The following is a 23,894-nucleotide window of genomic DNA, read 5'->3' as shown; positions in this document are numbered from 1 at the left end:
TTATCAGTTATGAACAGTGTCGTTAGTCTCCTTTTTGTTTTTTTGTCATATGCTGCAAACGGTGGTCAACAAACCTGGTCGAGGTGAGACCACCTGTTTTTTATTAATTCTGATGTACATCTTTTTTGACGAATAAATAAAATTTCAACTTACAAAAAAAAGAAAAAGAATAAAATAAAATGAGAAAAAAGAAAAAAAAGAAAATTATTTTATTATAAAGAAAATTTTAAAAATATTATCTTAATATCAATATGGATCACAAAAGTCTAAATTCAAACAATATTAAAATTATTAATCAATAAAATATTTACAGAAATTATATCTTCAACCATAAATTCATTTAAAAAATAATAAAACCTAAAACAAAAATTAAATTCCTTAAGACCAACCTCAAAATTATATATATATATATATATATATATAAAATTATTTTAAATAATAATGTATATATGTAAACATTGAATGCAAAACACTAGCTATAAATTAAAAACATATTTTTTTTTTGGGTTTAAATTTAAAAGCTTTTTCTTTAATGTGAAGGCCAAAATGTATTACTGTAATGTCGTACCATCTCAATGGTCATATTAAATTTTCTTAGAATGACAAGATAATGTATGACAACTCAGGGGTCCGTTAAAGGTAGATAAAGTTGTGACCCCACTACGATTTCACACGGATTCTTCTCTGAGCCAACGCGCTCGACAAGAATCCGCTAGATAAAGTTATGACCCCACTACGATTTCACACGGATTCTTCTCTGGGCCAACGCGCTCGACAAGAATCCAGTAGCCATTAAGATCAAGCGATGTGGATAGATAACACTCCCCTTCCAATTATCCGAAAAGAAGTCCGTTTAAAAATAATATAAAATGTAGCATTTTAACGGAAGATAATAAAGGATAATTACGCCCTAATAAATGTAGCATTCAATAAAGGATAATAATAGATAACAACAAGGCGGAAAGTGCAGGGCTATCACTAAAGAAAAGGTTAATGAATAAATTATTTCATATTATCCATATTTAAAAAGATCAAAATCGATGATGATAAATTAATTATATTTAAAGATACGGTATTTAAATATATTGTAATTATATATCCATAAATTATTAGACGGTTAATAATGAATTAGTTTTTTTTTCCGTTATCCATATTTTTATTTATAATAATGGATAATAATAATGAATTAATTTCTGAATTTTTTTTTTTTGAGATTTATATGGAGTAATTAAAAAAATATTTTCTTGTTTTGTGATTTATATTGAACAATTAAGAAAATATTTTCAGTGGTGATCATATAAGATAAGTTTTGCCTACGCGTTTAGAACCATCCAGTGTGGTTCATCGTCATGACAAGAAAAAAAACAAAATGAAAAAAGATCTTAACATTTGATAGAAATCTTTTACATTCTCTTTATTTAATTTGATGCCAAAATCTACTTTTTTATCTTCTCTTAACTATAAATCATAATACATTCAAACATAAACTAGGTTCAAACAAGTCTGTAAAACTTCTCAATATAATTACTACCGAAAATATTTTCTTAAATAAATAAATTATTATTTTTTTCACCGGCAGATCCTGTATTTCAGTATATTGTCATTATGTATCCCGTGATTATCTGCCCTCAAACTTATCTGTCAGATTCGGTCTCGATGCCCTCACAAATCACTTATATCTGCGATGTCCAACACCATTTCAACACCTCACTCTGCTCTGTTCTGTGTATTTGACAGCACATTCATATTTGCCCGGCACTCATTGTACAAATAACAAATTCAGCTGACAATATTAAGACCGATATAAGTTTAGATAATAATAAGATGATGGGTTTTACAGTGCTTTTCAGAATTAATATCGTGGCTTCGCTTCTCTTAATCACGACCCCCTTCTCGCGCTCTCTGCTCAACTCTTTTCAGCTAGTTAATATCTCGCAGACGGCAATGGCTATGAAGAGCTCCCGGTGCAGAAATCTTCCTCCAGCCAGAAAATAGAATTAGCGTGCCAGGCATCACAGTACCCGGACTTCTGCAAGTCATCTCTGCAGAGCAATGGTCATATTAGTGAAAATGCAGGCGCAGAGGAAATCATTGCTGCGGCCATAGTTCTGTCACAGCAAGCAACCACGCAAAGTTATATTACCTCGAGTAAGCTGCTCTCTATATCGTCGGACGCGAACTTAACGAATGTCGCTACCGACTGCCTGGTGTATTTGGCGACTGCCATAGAGCAAACTGCGAAGAGCAGGAATGAGGAGCTGAAGTCGGGGAATATTAAAGACGTCAAGGCCTGGATTAGTGCAGCGCTGACTAATCAGTATGAGTGTTTTTCGGCTCTCAAATATGTGAATATCACCCAGGAGGTGGGAAGTGCCATGCAGGAACTGGTTACAGTTCTGAACAAGACTAGTACTGCTCTTAGCATGGTCGATGCTCTGGATACTTACGGGGAGAATACGGTCATATGGAGGCCTCCCAAAACAGAGAGATCATCATCCAACTCATTTAGCACTGCAGATTATTCCCATTATTATAATAAAATTTGGGATTCATTAAACCTAGAGGAATTGGTTCCCAACATTACTGTTTCCAATGATGGACCCACCAGGAGCATTCAACAGGCGGTGGACAGTGCACCGGTTAATTCTGATCGGAGATTCGTGATACGTATCAAGGCCGGTGTCTATAACGAGATTGTTAGGATTCATACCAATAAGACTAATCTCATGTTTGTGGGCGATGGCATGGATAGGACTGTGATCACGGGATCTATGTTTGTGCCGTCCTTGCCTGGTATTCCCAGTACATATGACACTGCAACTGTAGGTAATACTCATCCTGGTTCTTCTTCTTCTTCATATAAAGTTAATTTTGTTGGCCTGAAATTGGTTTTTGCTATTGTGTTTGATGATGGTGTGATTTCTAGCTGATTTTAGTTGCCTTGAATTCCATGCATTAGACTTATGAATCAAAAGAGCCATAGTGTTGTAGCTAAAAACTCTTTGAATACCTATTAAGCTAAATAGATTCCCTGAATAATGGCAAGAACAGATTGGAGGTGCATTCCGCAGCTTGGGTGGTGCCCCCGGCCCCTTTCTCCCACCAAGCTAGCACTGAATCAAATCCATTGGGTGCATTGAATATGGACTCTGGCTCCGATGTGCACCTTCCTAAACCCCAAATTCATATTTCCAATTCATACAAATGGATAACGATATACACAGGTTGCAAAACCTAAGAATGCCCTTTGCATCCTCTAGGTGCATGTTAGACTGAGGTTTAAGTGTATACAAAAGTGAAATGAATGTGTAGATATAAGAGGAGGAGGATAAAGGTTCAGGTTGTTTACGAAAGAGGGAAACAGACGCGTTACAATTAAGACTGTAAGAGGTGGTCTGCAATTTCAATGGTTTGGGTAGGCATTGCTGACTATATACAGAAGATAGTCTTTATGCCAGGGGCTCACCCTGGCTACAGAAATAAAGAGTCTCCATCGTGGGCACTGAAGCTCGATGGCCACTAGCTTGTGCAACATGTTTAGTTTAATCTTTGTAATGCCTTCAGAAAAAAAAAGTTTTCTTGTGCAATAGTAGTCTTCTAGTAGGACAACCCAGTTAGTTTTCTAGTAGGACAACTGGGTGGTTGTTGTCCCACTAGGATGTTATTTTTTTTACCTGGTTTCAAATCAAATCTCATTGGGGACACCATGATCCATCGTAGCAAGGTTGGAAAGAGAGGCGTCCTGTTGGAGTCTGGTCTACTTACATCTTGGTCCTAGATTAAACTATGAGTTTCTAATACATGTGGATGTTATTTTTTTTTACCTGGTTTCAAATCAAATTTCATTGGGGACACCATGATCCATCGTAGCAAGGTTGGAAAGAGAGGCGTCCCGTTGGAGTCTGGTCTACTTACATCTTGGTCCTAGATTAAACTATGAGTTTCTAATACATGTGACTTGCTGGCTGTTATATATAACTGGGGAGGTGCTTGGTTCCCATCAACCATTTTTTCTGAAAAAAAAAAAGAATAGTAAAGTTGAGGAGAGTGGTTGCATATATATATAGGGATGTAAGATGAGTAGAGTTGAAGAGAGTAAGAACCTTTTCAATTTTATGGTTCTATTGCATGTTCTTTTTATTGAAAGAGGCACGAGAATTTCTGAAGACTACATTTCACTATCATCAGAAACCCAAAAAAGATATGTGTTCTCACGACTATATAAAAAACAGTTCCATTAGTTCAGAAATGGTTTACGATGCAATGCGTGCTTCATTATCTAGCAGAAGAAATATGAAATTGTAACATATAGCTTTTGTTTTTTAATACAACCAATCAGTTGGAGAAGTAAGTTTTGTTTTCGAATACAAACGATCAGTTGGAGAAATAAGTTCATATTGCAGTTCAGATGCATTTGCCATAGCTTCATTTTCATATTCTTCAGTGTAAATCTTATTTTAGATTGTTTGGCAATTTCTAATTGATTTGGTTTCACAATTGCAGCTGTAGATGGCGATGGTTTCTTAGCAAGGGACATTGCTTTTGAAAATGCAGCAGGGCCAGTCACTCACCAAGCAGTAGCCCTAAGAGTATCTAGTGACCACTCTGCCTTCTACAACTGTGCTTTTCTTGGTAACCAAGATACACTGTACGCTCATACTCTTCGTCAATACTATAGAAACTGCAGAATAGAAGGCAATGTTGACTTCATATTTGGAAACTCAGCAGCAATCTTTGAAAATTGTCATCTTCTGGTGCGTCCTCGTCAGCAAAACGTGAGCGATGGAGCATCGGATTCTGTTACTGCACAGGGCCGAATAGACCCAGGTCAGCCCACAGGATTTGTTTTTCACAACTGCGCCATCAATGGAACTGAAGAATACATAAAATATTACTCTGCCAACCCAAAAATTTTTAAGGCCTATTTGGGTCGGCCATGGAAGTCGTATTCCAGAGTAATTTTCATGAATTCATACTTGGGAGAGATCATTGAACCTGAGGGATGGATGCCTTGGACAGGAGACTTTGCTCTTGACACACTTTACTACGGGGAATACAAAAATTATGGGCCAGGCGCTACGGTTTCTGGAAGAGTGCCATGGTCTAACCAGGTTCCTGAGACAAATAGAGAATTATATTCTATTAAAAGCTTCATACAGGGTGATGAGTGGCTACCAGTTCAACTCCATTGATCCAAACACAAAGGCTGATTATTATGTATCTTCTCGTGTGTGGCCTCAGTCTAAGCTTGATTTCGCTAATAAATAATGATATCTTTGAGCGCAGAGGTTCTCGTGTGTGGAATCAATCTAAGGTTGATTTTGTTAATAAATAATAATATTTAAGGTTGATTTTGTTAATAAATAATAATATTTTTGAGCCGAAGAGGTTTATTGAGGAGAGAGGTTTATTCTATAATACTATAATATTTTTTATTTATTTATTTATTTTTTTTTTCGAAGGTGGCAAAACCTATCAAACTCAGGTGTCAAACCAACAGTGAGGACAGCCATCTCTGGCTGCTATCAGCGAATGTCGGTTTGACTCATCACTGTTATCAAGGAAAACCACGCCACCTGTAATAACCCGCTGGTGATCCGTAAGGGAGCAGGTTTTCACCCCTGCCAGATGCCTCTGGGTCTTGGGCCGTTAACCTGTTTCCTTTTTTAATTTAAATATAAAAAAATTAAATATTTATATAAAACATTTAAATATGGTTGATTTTTAATTTATACTAGTTAAAATTGTTTTCTTCTATTTTATAACTAGATTATGTAGAGAAACACAGATGCAACATCAATGACCCGATTATTTTGGATTTGGATGGAAATGTTATTTGTGTTCTTGTGCAAACTACCATCACAGCAATGGTGGTCCATTTGTATTTATTGCGTTAGATTTGATCTATATGCTGTGCTATCTTTTACAAAGTGTATTATTTATTTATTATTATTTTATGGGTAATAATTATGGGAAGGGAATATAATTTCAAAGTGTATTATTTATTTATTATTATTTTATGGGTAATAATTATGGGAAGAGAATTTAATTTTCTCCTTATGAAGAGGTTTTTGATTTGTTTGAAATTTAGCTAAATAAAAATATTTCCAGAAGACATAGACGGTGGGTATTTTTAATTATTAGATAAGAAGTTGTTAAGAGGTTTTTGATTTGTTTGAAATTTAGTTAAATAAAACTATTTCTAGAAGACATAGATGGTGGGTATTTTTAATTATTAGATAAGAAGTTTTATACTTAAATGGGATCTTTAAGATTTAAATTTTTATTTTTTTTAATTGTTTTTAATAACTTCTTTGAAATGTTTGAAATTTAGTTAAATAAAAATATTTCCAGAAAACATAGATGGTAGTTATTTTGAATTATTAGATATAAAGTTTTTATACTTAAATGTGATGTTTAAGATTTAGAATAAGTTTTTTTAATTGCTATTAGTTATCAATTTTGTTTAAGTGGTGTTATTAGTCTCTGCTAAAATAAGTTTTTCTTAATTGTTATTAGTTATCAATTTTGTTTAAGTGGTGTTATTAGCCCCTGTTAAAATAAGTTTTGAGAGTGTGGTCTGATAATTAGATGTGGAAGTTTGGTCTTTATAAATCTCTTGATTTAATTATTTTTTAAGTTGAAAAAAAGTCCCGTCAAACTTTTTTATCATTATTAATTTTCTTTGCAATATTTAACTTTGAAAATAAATTATATATTTTTCTTATATAATTTTTTTAACCTTTCATTTTTGAATTGATTATTCAAAAACTTTTTGAAATATAATGTTTCACATTTTTAATTGAATAAAAATAATATAATTAATTTGTATTTAAAAATTTTAAAAAATAAAAAAATAATATTAAAATTTAAAATTTATTTTTCCACATAACTCACCAAATAGAATAGATGATGTGACGAACAACTTCATAAATAAAAATGAGAACATACCCCTGCCCCTCTGCACAACTCTAATCAATGAGCTCAACTAAAGTAGTTTAAGCTCTATTTCTGCATGTGGACCTTTGCTTTCAAATCTGGTGATCAAAGCATCTAAACAGTGACAACGTCAACGGGCCGATTCTGAGTTAAACGTTTAAGATCTTCTACGTTTTCTATCCCAGTACCCTTTATGTTACAAAAGCTGACGAGAAGAACCTATCCAAAGGGTTTTTGAAAATATAACTTTATATAACTTTGCTAAATTTATTTCACAATTTGTCATATGTATTTTTTTCCCGGTAAAGACTGTTATATGTTATTAAACTAGTCTAGATCCATTTTAATTCTGAATCTATCTTGTTGAGAAGAATCAAATCTTTTATGGTGCAAATCTTTTTTTGAGTGTAAAATTTGAGGAAAGGTTTGCACCCCAAGAGATTTGATCCTTCTAAGCCCTTCATAGATCCAGAGTTAAGATGGATCTAGGCTGGTTTCAGTGGACAAAAAAATATGATTAATTTTATCAAAAATATGTAAAATCATCTTATATTAATATAATAATTTTAGATATGCTAAATATATATCACATTAATGTGGTCATTTTAATTTTACATTTTTTTAGTTACACCAATTTGTTGAGTGATAAATATTGTGAATAACTTTAATTCTAAAAAATGATAAAATACAAATTTTGAATGTAAAGTGACAATGTAATAAAAATGTGAATAATAAGAATATAGGAAATTACAAATAGTCTTCATTGTGATTAATTTCAAACTATTTTCTTCTACTATTATTATTGTCACCCTTGTTATTTCTGTTGTCTTTTTGTATAGATTATATGAAAATTACAAATATTCTTCATTGTGATTAATCTCAAAGTATTTTCTTATACTATTCTTATTGTCACCCTTGTTATTTTTGTCTTCTTTTCATATCGATTATATGAAAGACAAGTTAAATTGTAAACCATTTAAATCTTTAGCTCAAGATATTGTAGTAAACATCATACTTTGTCTTTCTTTCTCTCCAATATTAATAGATTGAATTACTCACACAAAAGTCAATGTACATTGTCAATAATTTTTTATGCTTACATTAAAATCAATGCACAATATTAATCCAGTCACTTTAAAATTAATGCACCATCATACATCCAATTACATCAAATCAGAAATCAACATCTACACTGAAATCAATGCATCTAATGCAAGAAATCAACATTTACACTCAAATAAATGCATCTAGTGAAAGTAAGCAAATAGGTTTATAAACCTCTACACTGAAATCAATGCATCTAATGCAAGAAATCAACATTTACACTCAAATAAATGCATCTAGTGAAAGTAAGCAAATAGGTTTATAAACCAACATCTACACTGAAATCAATGCATCTAGTGCAAGTAAGAAAATATGATTATAAACCAACATCTACACTTAAATCAATGCATCTAGTGTAAGCAATCAAATATGACTAGGAATCACCATCTACACTAAAATCAATGCATTTAGTGAAAGCAATAAAAAAGGATTAGAAATCATCTACATTGAAATCAATGCATTTAGTGCAAACAATAAAATATTATTAAAAATCAACATATACATTTAATTTAATGCATCTCGTGCAAGAAATCAAATAGGATTAGAAATCACTATCTACACTGAAATCAATGCATTTAGTGAAAACAATCAAATAGGATTAGAAATCATCTACATTGAAATCAATGCATCTAGTGCAAGCAATCAAATATCATTAAAAATCAACATCTACATTAAAATCAATGCATTTAGTGCAAGTAATGAAATAGGATTAGGAATCACCATCCAAACTGAAATCAATGAATCTAGTGCAATAAATATTCTTTCCTTTCTCCCCCCTCCATATATATCTATATCTCCCTCCATCTATCCTTCTTTGTATCTCTATCTCAACCCCCCAAACACTCCCGCTCCCTCACTCCATATCTATCAATCTCTCTGTCGCTCCCCCTTTCTCCATCTCTCTCTTCTTCCCTCTCTTCACTTTCCATCTATATCTCTATATCCTTTTGCCTCTCTATATCACTCCCAAAACATACACTCTCTTTCTCCAATATATCTATCTATCCCTCCCTCCTCCTCTCCCTCTCTATTTCTATCTCCCCCTTCTCTCCCTCTCCCCTTCTTCGATTTCTCTTCCCTCTTGTTGTCCTCTCTCCCTCTCTCTCCATCTTCCTTATCACTCCCTCTCTCTCTCCACCTTATCTCTCTAATTTTTTCTTCTTGCCTCCCTTTCCCCCTCCGACTCCATCTCTCTCTCTCTCTCTCTCCAACTCTATTACTATATCCTTCCCTTTCTCCTCTTTCCTTCTCTCCCCCATTCTCTCCATCTCTCATTCTTTGTCTCTTTATCTCACCCCCAAACATACACACTCTCTCTCCATCTCACCCTTAGTCACTCTCTCTCTCTATATTTCTTCTTCCCTCACTCTCTCCTCTCTCTCAACTCCGCTCCCTCGTACTTTCTCTCTCTCCCTTTCTCTCCTACATCTCTCTCTCTCCCTCCATCCCCCTCCCTCTCTCTCTCTCTTTGCCCTCCAATCCTCTCTCTTCTCCCATCACTCTCCTCCCCTCTCTCAAGTCTTGTCTCTCGTTCTTCATATCTCTCCATTTCTCTCTCTCTCTCTTTGCTCTCCAATCCTCTCTCTATCTCCCTCCCCCCCTCTCTCTATCTCTCTTTTTTCCCTCCAAGCCCCTCTCTCTCTTTTTTCCCTCCAAGCCCCTCTCTCTTCCCCCATCACTCACTCACTCACTCACACACACACACTCTCTCTCTCTCTCCAACTATGTCACTATATCCATCCCTCTCTCCTTCTCTCCTCCCTTCTCTCTATATCTCCTTCTTTGTCTCTTTATCTCACCCCTAAACATACACTGTCTCTCTCCATCTCTCCCTTGGAACTCCCTCTCTCTCCACTTCTCAACTCTTTATGTCTTTCTTATTCCTCCCCTCCCTCCTCCTCTCTCCTACCTTCCTCTCTCTTCCCCCATCTCTCTCTCTCTCACACACTCTCTCTCTACCCTTCAATCCTCTCACTATCTCCCTCCCTCTCTTCTTCTCTCTCTCTCCCCCCTCCATATTTGTGTCTCCCTCTCCCTCACTTACCCTTCTCTACCTCTCACACTCATCTTCCTCTCTCTCTCTTCATTCCTCTTCTCCCCTATCCTTAAGTTTATCTCCATTTCTCCCTTGTCACTCCCCATGTCTCCACCTCTATCACTCTATGTCTTTGTTCTTCCCTCCCATATATATTTAGAGTTAATATAAATCATGATATATTAATATATATTATAATATAACAAATATAATATTTTATTAATCCAAATTTATTAAATTTAATAATATTAATATTACAATATATTAATATGAATATTAGATTTAATAATAATAATAATATTAATCTTTAAATATTAATATTAGGGTTAATAATGTTTTTATTGCATGCTATTAATAATAATTTGGCCCATAGTATCTAGCCCATAGGCTTCACCTAAATAAAACCTCTTTTTTGAGTGTTAGTAAGTATAAAAAAATTTATGGAGCAAATATAAAAAGAGGTTTTATTTATTTACCATGCCTTTGGTTTATTTATATTTATTTATCATATCTCTTTTATTTACCATGGTATTTGGCCCATAGGCTTGGTATATAATTAGATGTTGATTATATTTTATTTACATACTTCTTTATACCTCTTTTATATTTTTCTATTTACCATACTTCTTTTATAAATATGGTATTTGGCTCATGAGATCTACCCCATACTGGGTTGTTTACATTTACATTTACATTTACATGTTTACGTTTTGATATGAGATCTACTCCATACTGGGTTGTTTACATTTACATTTACATGTTTATGTTTTTATGTGAGATCCAGGCAACCCCCATATTGGTTGTTTACATTTACATTTACGTTTACATGTTTACATTTTTATGTGAGATCTATCTCGCATACTAGGTTGTTTATATTTACATTTACATGTTTACATTTTTATGTGAGATCTATCCCCATACTAGGTTATTTATAATTACATTTACATTTTTATGTGAGATCTGTCTCAATACTGAACTGGGCTGTAGAGCACCTCTCAGTGCAATTATAATAAATATGTTTTTATTTTATTTTATTTATATATTAACAAAAATTTACCATTTTATTTTTAAATTAAAATAAACAAAATATTAATAATATACGTAGATAAATATTTAAAATATTAATAATATACGTAGATAAATATTTAAAATATTAATAATATACGTAGATAAATATTTAATTTAAAATAAAATAAAATAAAATATTAATAATATAAAATTTCAGAAATTAAAAAAAGTTATATTATCGTGACAAAAATAAAAATAAAAATGCACAAATATTTTAAAGTATAGAAAAGGTAATTATAGTATTGTATAAAAATATCTTAAAATAAAAAGTGGTAATTATTATATTGGGTTAGAACAGTTTCTAGAACACACTCAAAATGTCAACCTAATGGCCACATTGCCGGTTTAGAAAAAGATCTGGGCCTCTTGCAATTGAATTAAACAAGTTGTTAAGTCTCTCTCAAAAGAGATTTGCTTCAAAGTTTATTAACTAGAAATATGTCAACGTAATGAGCACATTGTTGGTTTAGAAATAGATCTGGGACTCTTGGAATTGAATATAACAGGTTGTGAAGTCTCTCAAAAGAGATTTGGTTCAAAGTTTATTAGTTAGAAATTGTAACAAGATTTATAATTGTTTTTTATTAATTAGGATTCTATATTTCTAAAATAATAAAAAAAAATACTTGTAAAGATCCAAGCTTCAAAGACATTTAGGAATGATATTTAGAAGCTCATCATTATTTTTATTTAAAACTTTAAAAATGGTTAACAAATTTTGTTAACTTTAAAGTGGATAATTTCTTTAATTTTGAATTTTTAATCTAAAATTTTTTAACAAAAATGAAAATGTATTGTTTTATAAATTATTTTTAAAATTTTGAATTAACTGATTTTCCACAAATAAAAATAATAAATCAATTAACATTCACAAATAATACCAATAATAATCATTCTCATTATAAATATAAAAAATATATTTTATTCCTAAATATCATAACTACTTATATTATATAAATTTCCAAATATAATTATACTTTTAACATCAAAATTTTTGAAATTGTATAATTTTAAATATTTTATAAAATTTAGATTTGAGAAGCATATCTAAATTTTTACGGACTTTTATGGCCAAAAAAATCCTTTTACTCTAAAAACTTTATTCATTAAATACTTTAAAATCAATGTAATTTTTTTATTATATATATATAAACAATCATTTAATGTCAATCAACAATTTACAAGCATACTATTTAATTGACTAAAGAATGTTCCACAAAGTGCCTTCTTATAGTGGACTCCCATCAAACATTTTGTGGGCACCTACAAAGTCATGGGAGTTGGGGATTTAGGCTCCCATATTGAGCATTCTAAAGTCTATAGGGAAGTTGAAACACTTACAATGGATCCTAATTGGTCCTTCTTTTGAATATTCATTCGAAGAGGACAAGGATAATCTGACAAAATTTCCATAAGAATTTGGTCTTACAAATTCATTAAGAGCACTGGACTTAAGAAAATGCTTAGAAATGAAGTCACTACCTTAGTGTTTTGGTAACTTAACAAATCTCCAACACAACGTCTTGAAAAAGTGAAATATATTGGATACGTTGCCAGATTCTTTTGGTAATTTACACAATATCCAATAGATTGAGCTATTTGAGTTATTCCTTTGTTAAGTTAAACAACCTCCAACTGATTCAACTAATTATGTGCAAATATTTCAAGATCCTACCATATTCCTTTAGTAATTTAACCAAACACCAATAGATTAAGTGATCTAATTTCCAAACTTTGAAGAGATTGCCATAATATTTTGTAATTTAACCAACCTCCTACTAATCAAGTTGTTTTGGTGCCCCGCATCAGAAAGGTTGTCAGATTCCTTTTGTAAAATAATTAAACTCCAACATCTTGATTTGGAGTCTTCCACTAATTTAACCATGTCAAGCGAAACATTAGGAAATATAAGCATGCTTGAGTATGTAAATATGTCTTAATGTAGGAAAATTGAAGTGTTCCCTTCACAAGTGGTGCATCATAGGTCACTTAAAATGTTATATATGAGAGGTACAAATTTAAAAGAACTTCCAAGTGCAATTGGAGAGTTAAGTGATTTGGAAGTTTTGGATGTAGGCCCTTTGTTGGACACACTACCATATGTAACTTTAAAAACTTGAGGAAATCGTAGCGCTCTGTATGTAAGGATGAAAAATGTTTGCCGGCTTCTCTAAGTGATTTAAAGAAGTTAAAGAAATTACAACTTCATAAATGTAAGGAATTGAAATGTTTTCCACCTTCTCTTTGACTATTGCTCCAATTGATTGAGTTGAGGGTAATTGATTGTCCACTGATACATGAACTTCCATTTGAGGAGTTGAAACAAGAAAGAGAAACAGTAAGTGATTTAGACTCTTCCATTCACAACTACATACTTCCACAAATTCAATTGTTAGAAGTTGTAGGGACAGGGATATCAGAGGTATCATTTGTTGGAGGTGTTTACTTCAACACTCATTATCTTACAATGTCTTTTTGTAATAATGTGGAGAAGGTTGGAACATTACTAGATACACTTGTAGGTTTATCATTTAGGCTTTGTGATAATTTGAAAAAAATACATATGATATGTCATCTTCTAAAACTTCAAAATCTAGCAATTGTCCGTTGTAAGAAATCAGAGGAATTGCCACATACGGAATCATTGTTATCTTTCATGTATTTGAACACTAGTGGGTGTTTGAGGTTGAAGAGAATATGGAATTGGGGAAACTGTCACAACTTCAATAACTGTCTATTAATGGGTGTTTCAAGTTAGAAGAGGTGGAAGGCATCCAACATTATATGTCATTGCAGAATCTATGTGTTGGAGATTGTCCCAAGCTGCAACAACAAATTTAAACATGTGGGGTGTTAGATGGAATTAATTACAACAAAGGCATTTTTAAAGGGAGAAATTCTATTAAGGGCTTCACTGTTTGTCCATATCCTCTTGGAATTTTCCACGTGTCCCACCAATCTGTCAAAACAAGCACTTTTGTTGTTAAAATTCATGAGATATGTACTTTGTTCTTCCATGACAATAAATGGATATCAAGCTTAAATATATGGAAATAATTTCAACTTCAAAATAATTTTGGAAAGGTGGAATCCTTATTTCATCCATTAATCATTGTATAAATTGGATTTTAGCTTTATCGATCGTATATATGCATTTTAAATGAACTGTATAATTCTTCCTTTCCCATTTGATCTCACCGACATTTTTTTAGTTAAGTAAAGAAAGTAAATAGAATACTTCTTGACATGTCATGATTAAACATTTCATCTAACATTATTAAATATAAAAATTACATTTTAAGTTAAGGAATTATATATGCATTTGTTATATGTAGTTGAAATGATTCCTATAATTATGCCTTTTTCATTTCATATAGTAACACTTTTTAAATTAAAAAATGAAATATTTCAAAGACCTATCATGATTAATCTATTTAAAATGGTGAGTTATGTTTATGTCTCTCGTGGAAGTTGGTCAACCACTTCCCATTTCAATTTTGGAAAATAAAATTTAAGAAAAGTTGCATAGGAGTTATATGAATAGTTTTTCCGGAAAGAAACTACATAAAGGTACTTGGATGTTGGAAATCTTATTACTACTTTTAAAAAACCTCAACGAAATTAAATGGGAAAAATTAATTATATTAAATGCATTTTCTAAGAGGGGCGATTTTTTTTAGAGCTTTTTGATCCATCCATAAGCACTTGGAATCCACTTTGTGTCCAAATTCCATTTATCAAGTCATCCACCTATCTTCTTGCCATTCATGGGCCAAACAAATTCACACTTTGATTATGTACCCATCCAATCCACACTTCACAAATTAATTTGTTTTGGAGTTAGTTGTAATCTTTCTAAAAACAATTTGTTGGGCCTTTTCCTATACATTGATGTACCATCATTTGACCTATTAAGGGGTTAGGAAATTTGAATGCAAGGAGGTTAACACAGTTTTGAGTTCTTGTGAGAACGCCTTTGTCGCTGTAACACACTCCTCCCACATTTACCCAAATTAATCGGTCCGCTGGGGTAAACATGTGATGAGAAGCTACTATGATTTGATTCAACTCCTCATGTACATATAAGGAAGTGGAACCGACAAAACAAAACCAAGCTGACCTTCTACACATGCTACAAAACCTTCAGGAGCCAACCAACCCTTCTAGGTGACGAACCCCTGAGGTAACTTGACATTTTACTAACCTAGAGCCTTAGTTGCTCCCATGACATGTGCATGCATGTGACTAGGACCTTCCAATCGCTCCCACAACAAGGGCATGCCAACGACTAGGTAATTTTTTAGCTAGTTCTAAGCTCGCGACCATGGATTCTGTGCCACTTTTGCAGGGCTAGGACTCAGACCACTACCCAGAACTTCTTGAAACTTCCAGAAATGAAAAGTAACATCAAAATAATGATACTAATGCAAATAATTGAACAAATAATTGACTGGACCCCTACTATCCATGAAAGGCATTTCGCCAAACGTGTCACAAATATGCATTCTATAAGTTATAACAACAGGTCCGAGCATAGCGGTCTCATGCTTATCTGAGAATCCCTAAGAAGCATTGATGCCTTATCACATTAGCTCAATTATCATGTATTAGGTCATATATTCATTGTTAATTCATTTACAAATCAAAACATGATGAGAGCCATACATTATCATTGTCATAAAACATATTCATAACCAACAAAAATAACAAAGATATAACAACCATAAAATCCACATATAAGCCAGTGCATTTACACATGAAATACCAAGGAGAAGGAACTCTTATTAATGAATACATAAGCCAACCAGGTTCAGGACATCCACAAACCACTTGACCATAGATTGGATGAACCAAATCTTTCTTTCAACCAATTGCCCCTGTGCCATATTCTAATCATGAATGTGGGACTCATAACCAAAATCAACTAGGGCTTCCCGAGGCTAAACCACCTAATCCAAAATGGATCTAGAATAGATGTCTAAGTCTACGAATTTTCCTCACAGAGGAAAAATGAAAGTCATTGGATGATTTTGAAAATAGTCTCCTCTTGTAGATTGTTTCATTCTGAATCCAACACAATTTGAACGGGCCAAAATGGACTCCGGAAGAAGGAGTTATTGTAAAAAGAAGATTTGCCCAATGTCCTTAGAAAAGGAGGCATTTCTTATTAAATGTGGCCTAAAGGGTTAATATTAGCCTTATGCACCTAAAACCTTTGTTAAGCACTAAACCTTCATAAAATCTAGTTTTACATTGAAATTCGGATAAAGCACGTGGGTAGTAGTAGCCAGGTAGACCCGAAGAAATTATATAAAATGAGCTAAAAACTTTGAGTTCCGAGAGGAATGACGTAAATGGTATTTTGGGCAGGCTTCAAGCAGTAAGCGGTATTGGATGGGCTCCTCCCGATTCCATACATTGACTGATGCGTGGCACAACGCAGAAGAGAGAAAACCACTTTTTAGGGTGGGTAATCTCCACACAAGTAGGCCACCCAAAAATGCTGCCAACCATTGGATTGGAGATCGCAAGATCAACGACGGAGATTAAGCCGACTGTTTGTTGTTTCGGGTTAAGTGCGAACCATCTGATTAAAAGGAAAATCGATGGACCAGATTAAGTCGCATTGCAATGAGTTAAGTTCAAAGAAATGGACCTTAGACCGTAAGTGATTGCGATATGCGATGCGCCGATAGCACGAACGGCAATCAGCGATCGGGATCGCAACAATACAAAGGGCCAATGCCCATTGCGACTTGCGATTGATATATGCCGATAAAGGGCAGACCTGATGGGAATTATAAGCACGAATGCATAAAATTTAAAATCTAGTTCATTCGGATTTTCTTTGTATTTCCCGTATATTGAGGTTTTGACCTCCCGCTTAAGCGATTGCGATATTCCGATAGAAGGTGGACCCGATGGGAATTATGGAAGTGATTTCATAATATGTGAAATCCAGAAACGCGAGACTTCTTTGTATTTCCTTTGTATTGGGTTTTTTGGCCAATATGCCATGCGATTGCGATTTGTGATGGAATGGCAGACCCGATAGGGATATAGATGCAATTGCATAATATTTGAAGTCTGGTCTTTGCGGATTTCTTTGTATTATCCCGTATATTAATGTTTTGGCCATACGCATGTGCGATTGCGATGACAGGACGGACCCGATAGGTTTATCAATGCGATTGAATGCATTTTGAGTTCTGGTTAAACGCTCCAATGATGTATTTTTGCTAGTTTTCCTGTGTATTTTCGTTATTTGGCTATTTCGGCCAGAGGAAGGCAAAACGATCGAGTTTCCCACGCCAACGGTTCCTTTCCATTGTAAATAGATTCTTGTGGTGAAGTATTTGGGTTTTCCATGATGAAGGGCTATAACCGATGTGTTAAAAATACACAGAGAGCACAAATGCTAAAAGTGGCTGAGAATGCACACAGAGGCCAAGAGATAACACAGAGAGCTGAGGGACAGAGCCAAGAGCCATAAGGTCGTAGAGCCAGAGAGCCTGAGAAAGTCAGAGAAGCCACCAGAGGTTGGGGCGATCGCAAAGGGGTGATTCCTCAGGAGCTTGAGTGTAATAGAGTTGCAAAGCCAGAGAGCTCAAAGCAAACTTCTAAGAGCCATGATGCTATAATGAACCTGCAGAACAACAAAGATATCAAATGATCAAGCTGTTGCTGGTGTTTGAAGTGTGTTGAAGACAGAAGAAGGCATTATAGAGACAGTGAAATAATTATGAGGGAGTCAGAGAGGCCAGAAGCTCAGAGCACTGACTGAAGGAGTCAAGTCCAAAGAAGCCTAGATCTGTCATCAGAGTATGGATAGCCAGTGGGATAATATGGTATTTCTAAACCCATAGGTTCAGTGTAAACCAATGGAGTTGAGCATGGAGCTTGTAAAAGAATTTAAGCCATAATCCCAGAGATCCTAGTTGAGTTGACTAGAGCTCAAGGAGACATAGCCCAAGATATCAGGGTGAACTCCATATTACATTGTTGTCTTATGTGTTTGATTTATTTGCTACTTTTATTTACTGTCACATGTATTTAAGTATCAGCATAAGCAAAAGAACACAAAGCACATAAATAGTCTAAAGACAAACATAAGCATACACCTCTTTCAAGTCCTTTATTTCCCCAATTGGTTAATCATAAGTATAGATCTTGGGAATATTTAAGCTTTGGAGTGGGAGAGGTTCTTGTAAGCTTGAAAAGAAGCCTTTTAGTGCCTCATTTCAGATCAGGTGGTATCAGAGCTTAAGTTTGATTAACCCCACCTTCAAAGAAGGTTATATCAAAGCTGGTTATACCAGAGTAGGTGATATCAGATCAAAATGCCTGATTGACAGAGCAAAGATTGCTTATCTGAAAGGTGTTTAAACATTCAATGATTGATTGTATGCTTGTTTGCAGACTGACTATTGTTTGAGTTTACAGAGGTGAAGGGAAAGCTATTGATAGCTCAGTCCAGGAGAGGACAAAAAGGAAGAAGGGCTGAAGGCATTCTTCTTATCCCAAAGGACCTCAAGGCAATCCTTGAAGCACAAGAAGTTTGTTGCAAAAGGTTGCTTGAATAAGCTCTTTGTTAATCTTGTTTGAAGTTCTTTTGTTCATTTTGATAATGACAACTTCTACAAGTGAGTCCTCAAATTCCTCCTTCATCACAAGATTCTTTGATGAAGACATGAAGCAAGACTTGTTCATCATGATGGACAAGGTGAGAGAAATGTATGAGGATGGAAGGAAGAGCAACATACTTAGAGAGCATTTGAATTCCGTGAAGGAAGAGAAGCAGTTGCTTTCTGACAATATGCAGGAAATGGAGAGGCAACTTCATATTGAAAATATGAACCTGAAAAGGATGCATGAGTTGGAGACAGAACTCTTTCTTGCCAAATAAGCCTTAGTCAGGTATCGGCTTGAAGAAGAGGTAAAAAATTCCTGTTTGCCTTCAAATTCTTCTAAGAATGCTTATGTTGGTTCTTTTGAAAAACATACAAGAGGCATAGGTTCCAAGCTAATGTCCAAGATGGGCTATGAAGGAAAAGGTTTGGGCAAACATGCACAAGGTATTGTTGAGCCAATAATAGTTGAGGAAAGGCCTAAGTATTTGGGTCTTGGCTATGGATGGTCTTATGGAGAAAGTTCCAAAGCTGCCATGAAGACAATTGAAACAGTTCCAAGGAGTTTCATTTCAGGTCTTCTACCTCAAGAGTGTAAGGATTGCATTAAGGAGGAATGCAATAGCTTGAAACATCATTTGCAGGATGTAGATGTTCATAAGCAAGCACTTGAACCAGAGATTTGTGGAAACTCTGAAAGCCTTGAAGATATTGATGATGTTCCAAAGGGAGCCACTTCTTCATTCAATTCACCTTCTCATGAAGGCAATAAAGGTGAAAGAGAAAGGTATAAATCTGGTTCTAATCATATTCCTTTTGATTATGTTAAGCATGATAAATTTCCACGTAAGTATGGGAAAAGCATTGCATGTTCCTTTTGTGGTTTGGATAACCATAGTGTTTCTAGATGTTGGAAGAGAATGACCACATACATGAAACTTTTGAAGGAAAGGAAGCAAGAAGCCAAAGGTCCATTGGATAAGGCAAATCATGTTGTCAAATGGATGCACATGTGTTGCGCTTACTGCCATAAGCAAGGACACATTGATGAAAAGTGTTGGACTCTGAATCCAACAATGCTTCCACAAAAGTTGAAGAAGGTGGAAAGAGAAAATGGTAGAAATGGAAAGGAAGATTCCATGAATGATGTGTTTCAGGATGATTCACATGTTGATGCTGATGTGCAGACAAAGGTAGGACCTTTGAAATGGATTGGTAAGAAATGGTTAGAGTTCTTATCCAATTAAGATTGCATGTCTATTGATGCATCTATTTGCATTTCTTTGTTAATGAGATGCAAGTTGCAGGGTTTTACCAAGAAGGTGAATGGAAAAAGTTGAGTAGGAGACTCACTTTTTTGCTGCAACATTATGTTCGTTTTAGCATCAAAAGTCCAGTGTGCTTAAGTGAAAGTTGAAGGATGAAATGCATGCATAGGCATGATGTGCATGAACACAGGGATGTTGATGATTTCCTTGTACTTGAACATGTATGTGTAATTAGCTTGAAGGGTTGATCGCTTTGTTTTTAAACATGCATGTAATATTGACTTGAGAAAAGTTGATGTGGTCTCCAATATGGAGATAATGATGAAGTGTTTAATCTTTTGAAAAGAATCCTTGAGAACTTTCCTACATGCTTGACTTGAAGGGTCAATTGTTTTAAAGGCATTTTTTGTGGGCTTGTTATCTAGTCCATCATTTATATGCAGATGTAAGACATGGAGGTGTTCACAAGATGTGAAAATCTATTTCTTTTGTTGAAGCAGGAGTTTAGGTCATCTAGTTGTTGTCTGTATTTCTATTGTTGTTAACAGTTGTTGTTGATAGCATGTCAAACAGGTACAAATGAAAGTTTTTGTGAAGCAGATGTAACTTCACATTGGTTTGGGCCACCTTGGATCAATGGTCAAGGAATAGAAGTTCAAACTACCTTTTGTGACCATCTCAGAAGGAGTTCTGCATGAAGTTAAGGAGGAAAACAGTGCTTCTGAGGAGGACCAGCGCATCCAGGAAGGAAAGTGGCCAAAGGCTTTGGTTAAGAGGCACTATGCAAGGCAAGTGTATGGAGGCTGAAAGAAGAGGGTGCTGTTACTCTCATTTACTATTTAGATCAGTATGCCAGTCTTTTGGAGACCAAAAGTTCTTTTAGTGGGAAGGTGTGATCCAAAATGGATTTAGAATAGACTTCTAAGTCTATGAATTTTCCTCACAGAGGAAAAATGAAAGTCATTGGATGATTTTGAAAATAGTTTCATCTTGTAGATTGTTTCATTTTGAATCCAACACAATTTTAACGGGCCAAAGCAGGCTCCGGACGAAGGAATTATTGTAAAAAGAAGATTTGCCCAATGTCCTTAGAAAAGGAGGCATTTCTTAATAAATGTGGCCTAAAGGGTTAACATTATCCTTATGCACCTAAAACCTTTGTTAAGCGCTAAACCTTCATAAAAGCGCGTTTTACATTGAAATTTAGATAAAGCACGTGGGCAGTAGCGACCAGGTGGACTCGAAGAAATTATATAAAACGAGCTAAAACCTTTTAGTTCCGAAAGGAAGGTAGTAAATGGTATTTCGGGCAAGCTTCAAGCAGTAAGCGGTATTGGATGGGTTTTGCTTGATTCCATACATTGACTGATGCGTGGAATGGCGCATGAGAGAGAAAACCGCTTTTTCGGGTGGGTAATCTCCACGCGAGTAGGCCACCCTAAAACGCTGCCAATCGTTGGATTGGAGATCGCAAGATCAATGACAGAGATCAAGCGAACTATTTGCTGTTTCGGGTTTAGTGCAAACCGTTAGATTAAAAGGCAAATCGATGGACCAAATTAAGTCGCATCGTAATGAGTCAAGTTTAAAGGAATGGACCTTGGGTCGTAAGCGATTGCGATATGCGATGCGCCGATAGTGTGATCAGCGATCGGGATCTTAGCAATACAAAGTGCCAATGCACATTGCGACGTGCGATTGCCATATGCCAATAAAGGGCGGACCCGATGGGAATTATAAGCGTGAATGAATAAAATTTGAAATCCGGTTCATTTGGATTTTCTTTGTATTTCTTGTATATTGAGGTTTTGACCTCCCACCTAAGTGATTGCAATATGCCGATAGAAGGCGGACCCAATGGGAATTATGGACGCGATTTCATAATATTTGAAATCCCGAAATGTGGGATTTTTTTGTATTTCCTGTGTATTGGGTTTTTTGGCCAATACGCCATGTGATTGCAATTTACGATGGAATGGTGGACCCGAGAGGGATATAGATGCAATTGCATAATATTTGAAGTCCGATCTTTGCAGATTTCTTTGTATTATCCTGTATATTAATGTTTTGGCCATACGCCTGTGCGATTGCGATTTGCGATGACAGGACAGACCCGATAGGTTTATCAATGCGATTGAATGCATCTTGCGTTTTGGTTAAATGCTCCAATGATGTGTTTTTGCTAGTTTTCCTGTGTATTTCCATTATTTGGCTATTTCAGCCAGAGGAAGGCAAAATGATCAGGCTTCTCATGCCGACAGTTCCTTTCCATTTTAAACGGATTCTTGTGGTGAAACAGTCGGGTTTTCCATGATGGAGGGCTATAACCGATGTGTTAAAAATACACAGAGAGCACAAATTCTAAAAGTGGCTGATAATGTGCACAGAGGCTGAGAGATAACACAGAGAGCTGAGGGACAGAGTTGAGAGCCTTAAGGCTGTACAGCCAGAGAGCCTGAGAAAGCCAGAGAAGCCACCAGAGGTTGGGGCAATGGCAAAGGGGTGATTCCTCAGGAGCTTGAGCATAGAAGAGTTGCAAAGCCAGAGAGCTACAAAGCCAAAGAGCTCAAAGCAGACTTCTAAGAGCCATGATGTTGTACGGAAGCTGCAGAACAACAAAGAGATCAAATGATCAAGCTGTTGCTGGTGCATGAAGTGTGCTGAAGACATAAGAAGGCATTACAGAGACAGTTGTAATGGCCTATCTATAAATTATATATTTCAGATTATTAATAAAAATTATATTAATAAATTAATAAAACAATTAAAGATATATATATATATATATATAATAAATAATCTTAATATCAAAAGAAGTACTTTAATAAATCATAAAGAAATATAATTAATTAAATTATAAATGAAATAAATACATACGTGACCATAACAAAGATATATATGATACGTGACATGGAAGGTGTCACGAGAAGGCTAAGCGGTGGGCTGCTGGTGGAAGAGCGGCCACTGCCAAGAAAACAGATAAAAACCACCGAGCAGAATTTTAGAGGGAGCCCGGGGGGAAGGAAGGAAAAGAGCGGAGGAAAGGGAAACTGGAGGAAGGACATCATAAACTGAAGTTACCAGCAGGAAGAGCACGAATTGTTCTGAGGTTTCTGGGCACAGGGGAACAGTCTGCTTCAACTAAGAAGCTTACTGGACTGAGTAGCCAGGTTCTGCTCAGTTTGGCTGGGTGGATTCGGTCTTTTGGTAACCGAAGCAGGGAGCTGGAGGCATCATCAACCGCAAGTGCACAGGTAGGTACCCTCAGTAGCTTTGTTAGTTAATTATGTAAAATTCCAGGAAATTTAATTACAGGCTCATGATTAAAAACCCCTTTACTGTATTTACATATGCTTTACGGTGGTCTCAATAATGAAATAATTCTGAGGGAGTCAGAGAGGCCAGAAGCTCAAGAAGATCAGAGCATTGATTGAAGGAGTCAAGTCCAGAGAAGCCTAGATCTGTCATCAGAGTATGGACAACCAATGAGATAAGATGGTATTTCTAAACCCATAGGTTCAATGTAAACCAATGGAGTTGAGCATGGAGCTTGTAAAAGAATTTAATCCATAATCCCAGAGAGCCTAGTTGAGTTGACTAGAGCTCAATTAGACATAGCCTAAGATATTAGGGTGAACTCCATATTACATTGTTGTCTCATGTGTTTGCTTTAGTTGCTACTTTTATTTACTGTCACACGTATTTAAATATCAGCATAAGCAATAGAACACAATCACATAAACAGTCTAAAGACAAACATAAGCATACACCTCTTTCAAATCCTTTATTTCTGCAATTGGTTAATCATAAGCATAGATCTTGGGAATATTTAAGCCTTGGAGTGGGAGAGGT

At 35.0% G+C, this 23,894-nt stretch overlaps 1 pseudogene across 1 annotated transcript; it reads left to right on the top strand.

Moving 5' to 3' along the window:
• The first annotated feature begins 1,715 nt into the window (after positions 1–1,715).
• LOC149162489 (putative pectinesterase/pectinesterase inhibitor 51) lies at positions 1,716–5,352 on the top strand (annotated as a pseudogene). Its single transcript, XR_016261933.1, has 2 exons — positions 1,716–2,826; positions 4,504–5,352. The product of XR_016261933.1 is annotated as a putative pectinesterase/pectinesterase inhibitor 51 (transcript).
• Positions 5,353–23,894: the final 18,542 nt, after the last annotated feature.

Source organism: Pinus tabuliformis, chromosome 5_2, assembly GCF_031772625.1.
Source record: "Pinus tabuliformis cultivar Carrire ecotype Pingquan chromosome 5_2, CPIR1, whole genome shotgun sequence".
Taxonomy (NCBI): domain Eukaryota; kingdom Viridiplantae; phylum Streptophyta; class Pinopsida; order Pinales; family Pinaceae; genus Pinus; species Pinus tabuliformis.
The sequence above is the reverse complement of the archived record's forward strand: the minus strand, read 5'-3'. Positions and strand labels throughout refer to the sequence as shown.